Source organism: Acipenser ruthenus, unplaced genomic scaffold (assembly GCF_902713425.1).
Source record: "Acipenser ruthenus unplaced genomic scaffold, fAciRut3.2 maternal haplotype, whole genome shotgun sequence".
NCBI lineage: Eukaryota > Metazoa > Chordata > Actinopteri > Acipenseriformes > Acipenseridae > Acipenser > Acipenser ruthenus.
The window spans coordinates 170001-177500 of NW_026707641.1; positions in this window are offsets into that span (position 1 = coordinate 170001).

Here is a 7500-nt window from a genome sequence, read left to right on the forward strand (position 1 = left end):
TTTGCTATGACACACCTAAATAAGCTCTGGTGCAACCAATTGTCTTTAGAAGTCACATAATTAGTTGAATGGAGTCCACCTGTGTGCAATTAAGGTGTTTCACATGATTTCAGGTTAAATACACCTGTCTCTGGGAGGTCCCACAGTTGGTTAGTACATTTCCTAACAAAAACTACATCATGAAGATGAAGGAACATTCAAAGCAAATCCGGAATAAGGTTCTTCAAAAGCACCAATCAGGGGTAGGATATAAGAACATTTCCAAGGCATTGAATATCCTCTCAGAGCACAGTAAAGTCCATTATTAAGAAATGGAGAGAATATGGCACAACTGTGAATCTGTCTACAACAGGCCGTCCTCAAAAACGGAGTATCCGGGCGTATAGGGCACTAGTCAGGGAGGCCACCAAGAGGCCTATGGCAACTCTAAAGGAGTTACAGTGTTCCACGGCTGAGCTGGGAGACACTGTGCATATGGCAACAATAGCCCGGGTGCTTCACAAAACTGGCCTTTATGGGAGAGTGGCAAAAAGAAAGCCATTGTTGAAAAAAACTCGCATCAAATCTCGGCTAGAGTTTCCCAGAAGGCATGTGGGAGACTCTGAGACCAAGTGGAAGAAGATTCTATGGTCTGATGAGACCAAAATAGAGCTTTTTGGCCTCAACGCTAAGCGCTATGTTTGCCACTGATCAACACAAGAAAAGTCCATAATGTCAAAGTGAAAAATAAAATCTACAAATTGTTCTAAATTAATTACAAATATAAAACAGAAAATAATTGATTGCATAAGTATTCACCCCCTTTGCTATGACACACCTAAGTAAGCTCTGGTGCAACCAATTGTCTTTAGAAGTCACATAATTAGTTGAATGGAGTCCACCTGTGTGCAATTAAGGTGTTTAACATGATTTCAGGTTAAATACACCTGTCTCTGGGAGGTCCCACAGTTGGTTAGTACATTTCCTAACAAAAACTACATGATGAAGATGAAGGAACATTCAAAGCAAATCCGGAATAAGGTTCTTCAAAAGCACCAATCAGGGGTAGGATATAAGAACATTTCCAAGGCATTGAATATCATCTCAGAGCACAGTAAAGTCCATTATTAAGAAATGGAGAGAATATGGCACAACTGTGAATCTGTCTAGAACAGGCCGTCCTCAAAAACGGAGTATCCGGGCGTATAGGGCACTAGTCAGGGAGGCCACCAAGAGGCCTATGGCAACTCTAAAGGAGTTACAGTGTTCCACGGCTGAGCTGGGAGACACTGTGCATATGGCAACAATAGCCCGGGTGCTTCACAAAACTGGCCTTTATGGGAGAGTGGCAAAAAGAAAGCCATTGTTGAAAAAAACTCGCATCAAATCTCGGCTAGAGTTTCCCAGAAGGCATGTGGGAGACTCTGAGACCAAGTGGAAGAAGATTCTATGGTCTGATGAGACCAAAATAGAGCTTTTTGGCCTCAACGCTAAGCGCTATGTTTGCCACTGATCAACACAAGAAAAGTCCATAATGTCAAAGTGAAAAATAAAATCTACAAATTGTTCTAAATTAATTACAAATATAAAACAGAAAATAATTGATTGCATAAGTATTCACCCCCTTTGCTATGACACACCTAAATAAGCTCTGGTGCAACCAGTTGTCTTTAGAAGTCACATAATTAGTTGAATGGAGTCCACCTGTGTGCAATTAAGGTGTTTCACATGATTTCAGGTTAAATACACCTGTCTCTGGGAGGTCCCACAGTTGGTTAGTACATTTCCTAACAAAAACTACATCATGAAGATGAAGGAACATTCAAAGCAAATCCGGAATAAGGTTCTTCAAAAGCACCAATCAGGGGTAGGATATAAGAACATTTCCAAGGCATTGAATATCCTCTCAGAGCACAGTAAAGTCCATTATTAAGAAATGGAGAGAATATGGCACAACTGTGAATCTGTCTAGAACAGGCCGTCCTCAAAAACGGAGTATCCGGGCGTATAGGGCACTAGTCAGGGAGGCCACCAAGAGGCCTATGGCAACTCTAAAGGAGTTACAGTGTTCCACGGCTGAGCTGGGAGACACTGTGCATATGGCAACAATAGCCCGGGTGCTTCACAAAACTGGCCTTTATGGGAGAGTGGCAAAAAGAAAGCCATTGTTGAAAAAAACTCGCATCAAATCTCGGCTAGAGTTTCCCAGAAGGCATGTGGGAGACTCTGAGACCAAGTGGAAGAAGATTCTATGGTCTGATGAGACCAAAATAGAGCTTTTTGGCCTCAACGCTAAGCGCTATGTTTGCCACTGATCAACACAAGAAAAGTCCATAATGTCAAAGTGAAAAATAAAATCTACAAATTGTTCTAAATTAATTACAAATATAAAACAGAAAATAATTGATTGCATAAGTATTCACCCCCTTTGCTATGACACACCTAAATAAGCTCTGGTGCAACCAGTTGTCTTTAGAAGTCACATAATTAGTTGAATGGAGTCCACCTGTGTGCAATTAAGGTGTTTCACATGATTTCAGGTTAAATACACCTGTCTCTGGGAGGTCCCACAGTTGGTTAGTACATTTCCTAACAAAAACTACATCATGAAGATGAAGGAACATTCAAAGCAAATCCGGAATAAGGTTCTTCAAAAGCACCAATCAGGGGTAGGATATAAGAACATTTCCAAGGCATTGAATATCCTCTCAGAGCACAGTAAAGTCCATTATTAAGAAATGGAGAGAATATGGCACAACTGTGAATCTGTCTAGAACAGGCCGTCCTCAAAAACGGAGTATCCGGGCGTATAGGGCACTAGTCAGGGAGGCCACCAAGAGGCCTATGGCAACTCTAAAGGAGTTACAGTGTTCCACGGCTGAGCTGGGAGACACTGTGCATATGGCAACAATAGCCCGGGTGCTTCACAAAACTGGCCTTTATGGGAGAGTTGCAAAAAGAAAGCCATTGTTGAAAAAAACTCGCATCAAATCTCGGCTAGAGTTTCCCAGAAGGCATGTGGGAGACTCTGAGACCAAGTGGAAGAAGATTCTATGGTCTGATGAGACCAAAATAGAGCTTTTTGGCCTCAACGCTAAGCGCTATGTTTGCCACTGATCAACACAAGAAAAGTCCATAATGTCAAAGTGAAAAATAAAATCTACAAATTGTTCTAAATTAATTACAAATATAAAACAGAAAATAATTGATTGCATAAGTATTCACCCCCTTTGCTATGACACACCTAAATAAGCTCTGGTGCAACCAGTTGTCTTTAGAAGTCACATAATTAGTTGAATGGAGTCCACCTGTGTGCAATTAAGGTGTTTCACATGATTTCAGGTTAAATACACCTGTCTCTGGGAGGTCCCACAGTTGGTTAGTACATTTCCTAACAAAAACTACATCATGAAGATGAAGGAACATTCAAAGCAAATCCGGAATAAGGTTCTTCAAAAGCACCAATCAGGGGTAGGATATAAGAACATTTCCAAGGCATTGAATATCCTCTCAGAGCACAGTAAAGTCCATTATTAAGAAATGGAGAGAATATGGCACAACTGTGAATCTGTCTAGAACAGGCCGTCCTCAAAAACGGAGTATCCGGGCGTATAGGGCACTTGTCAGGGAGGCCACCAAGAGGCCTATGGCAACTCTAAAGGAGTTACAGTGTTCCACGGCTGAGCTGGGAGACACTGTGCATATGGCAACAATAGCCCGGGTGCTTCACAAAACTGGCCTTTATGGGAGAGTTGCAAAAAGAAAGCCATTGTTGAAAAAAACTCGCATCAAATCTCGGCTAGAGTTTCCCAGAAGGCATGTGGGAGACTCTGAGACCAAGTGGAAGAAGATTCTATGGTCTGATGAGACCAAAATAGAGCTTTTTGGCCTCAACGCTAAGCGCTATGTTTGCCACTGATCAACACAAGAAAAGTCCATAATGTCAAAGTGAAAAATAAAATCTACAAATTGTTCTAAATTAATTACAAATATAAAACAGAAAATAATTGATTGCATAAGTATTCACCCCCTTTGCTATGACACACCTAAATAAGCTCTGGTGCAACCAGTTGTCTTTAGAAGTCACATAATTAGTTGAATGGAGTCCACCTGTGTGCAATTAAGGTGTTTCACATGATTTCAGGTTAAATACACCTGTCTCTGGGAGGTCCCACAGTTGGTTAGTACATTTCCTAACAAAAACTACATCATGAAGATGAAGGAACATTCAAAGCAAATCCGGAATAAGGTTCTTCAAAAGCACCAATCAGGGGTAGGATATAAGAACATTTCCAAGGCATTGAATATCCTCTAAGAGCACAGTAAAGTCCATTATTAAGAAATGGAGAGAATATGGCACAACTGTGAATCTGTCTAGAACAGGCCGTCCTCAAAAACGGAGTATCCGGGCGTATAGGGCACTAGTCAGGGAGGCCACCAAGAGGCCTATGGCAACTCTAAAGGAGTTACAGTGTTCCACGGCTGAGCTGGGAGACACTGTGCATATGGCAACAATAGCCCGGGTGCTTCACAAAACTGGCCTTTATGGGAGAGTGGCAAAAAGAAAGCCATTGTTGCAAAAAACTTGCATCAAATCTCGGCTAGAGTTTCCCAGAAGGCATGTGGGAGACTCTGAGACCAAGTGGAAGAAGATTCTATGGTCTGATGAGACCAAAATAGAGCTTTTTGGCCTCAACGCTAAGCGCTATGTTTGCCACTGATCAACACAAGAAAAGTCCATAATGTCAAAGTGAAAAATAAAATCTACAAATTGTTCTAAATTAATTACAAATATAAAACAGAAAATAATTGATTGCATAAGTATTCACCCCCTTTGCTATGACACACCTAAATAAGCTCTGGTGCAACCAGTTGTCTTTAGAAGTCACATAATTAGTTGAATGGAGTCCACCTGTGTGCAATTAAGGTGTTTCACATGATTTCAGGTTAAATACACCTGTCTCTGGGAGGTCCCACAGTTGGTTAGTACATTTCCTAACAAAAACTACATCATGAAGATGAAGGAACATTCAAAGCAAATCCGGAATAAGGTTCTTCAAAAGCACCAATCAGGGGTAGGATATAAGAACATTTCCAAGGCATTGAATATCCTCTCAGAGCACAGTAAAGTCCATTATTAAGAAATGGAGAGAATATGGCACAACTGTGAATCTGTCTAGAACAGGCCGTCCTCAAAAACGGAGTATCCAGGCGTATAGGGCACTAGTCAGGGAGGCCACCAAGAGGCCTATGGCAACTCTAAAGGAGTTACAGTGTTCCACGGCTGAGCTGGGAGACACTGTGCATATGGCAACAATAGCCCGGGTGCTTCACAAAACTGGCCTTTATGGGAGAGTGGCAAAAAGAAAAGAACTCGCATCAAATCTCGGCTAGAGTTTCCCAGAAGGCATGTGGGAGACTCTGAGACCAAGTGGAAGAAGATTCTATGGTCTGATGAGACCAGAATAGAGCTTTTTGGCCACAACGCTAAGCGCTATGTTTGGCGCAAGCCTAACACCGTACATCATCCTGAGAACACCATCCCTACCGTGAAGCATGGTGGTGGCAGCATCATGCTATGGGGATGCTTCTCTGCGTCAGGGCCTGGAAAGCTCGTGAAGATAGAGGGCAAAATGGATGCGGCAAAGTACAGAGAAATCCTGAAGGAAAACCTGCTGAAGTCTGCAAGAGACCTGGGACTTGGAGAAGATTCATCTTCCAGCAGGACAATGACCCCAAACATACAGCCAAAGGCACACTGGAGTGGCTTAAAAACAAAAAGGTCAATGTCCTGGAGTGGCCCAGTCAAAGCCCGGACCTCAATCCAATTGAGAATATGTGGAAAGAGTTGAAAATTGCTGTTCACCAAAGGTCCCCATCCAACTTGACGGAGCTTGAGCAATTTTGCAAAGAAGAATGGGCAAAAATAGCAGTGTCCAGATGTGCAAAGCTGGTAGAGACTTATCCAAATAGACTCATGGCTGTAATTGCTGCCAAAGGTGCCTCTACCAAATATTGACTCAAGGGGGTGAATACTTATGCAATCAATTATTTTCTGTTTTGTATTTGTAATTAATCTGTGGAGAAGATCTTCCCTGTTTTTCAACATTTACTTTTCAAAACGAACATTTGTCATTCAAAAGTCCAACAGCATAATGCAAGGAGAATGGCTAATTCATTAGGAACAGTCATGTTGAAGACAGTACCAGTTTCAAATGATTAAAAACTGGGAAACTGTTTGAGAAAAGAAATATATAAAATAGTTTATTTAAAAATATTTAATATATACACATTTTTTTAAGAAATACTGTTCCAATGGTCATTTCAAATGTGCTGCGAGTTTAAAATCGTCTGGAAATTAAACACTGATGCCTTTTTTAATTGTATTGTTTTTGAAAAAAGTTGAAAGGCTGGGAGAATCTTCTGTGGAGAAGATCTTCCCTCCCTTTCAACATTAATTCTCAAACTGAATGCAGTAGGGATTCAAGGAAATGCATGCACATGGATTAGGGAGTGGTTAACATGTAGAAAACAGAAAGTACTAAATAGAGGAGAAACCTCAAAATGTAGTGAGGTAGCCAGGGGTGTACCTCAGGGATCACTATTAGGTCCTCTGCTATTCCTAATCTACATTCATGATTTAGATTCTGGTATAGTAAGCAAGCTTGTTAAATTTGCAGACGACACAAAAATAGGAGTGGCGGCAAACACTGTTGTAGCAGCAAAGGTCATTCAAAATGATCTAGACAGCATTCAGAACTTGGCAGACACGTGGCAAATTACATTTTAATAGAGAGAAGTGTAACGTATTGCACACAGGCAATACAAATGGGCATTATAAATATCATATGGGAGATACTGAAATTGAAGAAGGGATCTATGAAAAAGACCTAGGAGTTTATGTTGACTCAGAAATGTCTTCATCGAGACAATGTGAGGAAGCAATAAAAAAGGCCAACAAGATGCTCGGATATATTGTGAGGTGTGTTGATTTTAAATCAAGGGAAGTAATGTTAAAACTTTACAATGCATTAGTAAGACCTCACCTAGAATACTGTGTTCAGTTCTGGTCACCTTGTTACAAAAAGGATATTGCTGCTCTAGAAAGAGTGCAAAGAAGATGGTTAATCTTCCCTCTGACATTCTCCATTGACAAATTGAGGGATGCGCACCAGGCCGCACACCCGCCGCTCCGGATTCGGGGATCTGAACCCGACTCTCTTTGGATCGGCCGGGGGGCGACGGAGGCAATCACCCCTCCCTTTCAGAACGGCATTCGCCTATCTCTTAGGACCGACTGACCCATGTTCAATCATTTTCTGTTTTGTATTTGTAATTAATTTAGAACAATTTGTAGATTTTATTTTTCACTTTGACATTATGGACTTTTTTTGTGTTGATCAGTGGCAAAAACTCCTAATGAAATCAATTTTGAATTCCTTGTTGTAACACAATAAAATGTGGAAAAGTCCAAGGGGGGTGAATACTTTTGAGAGCCACTGTAAATAATAACAATAATAA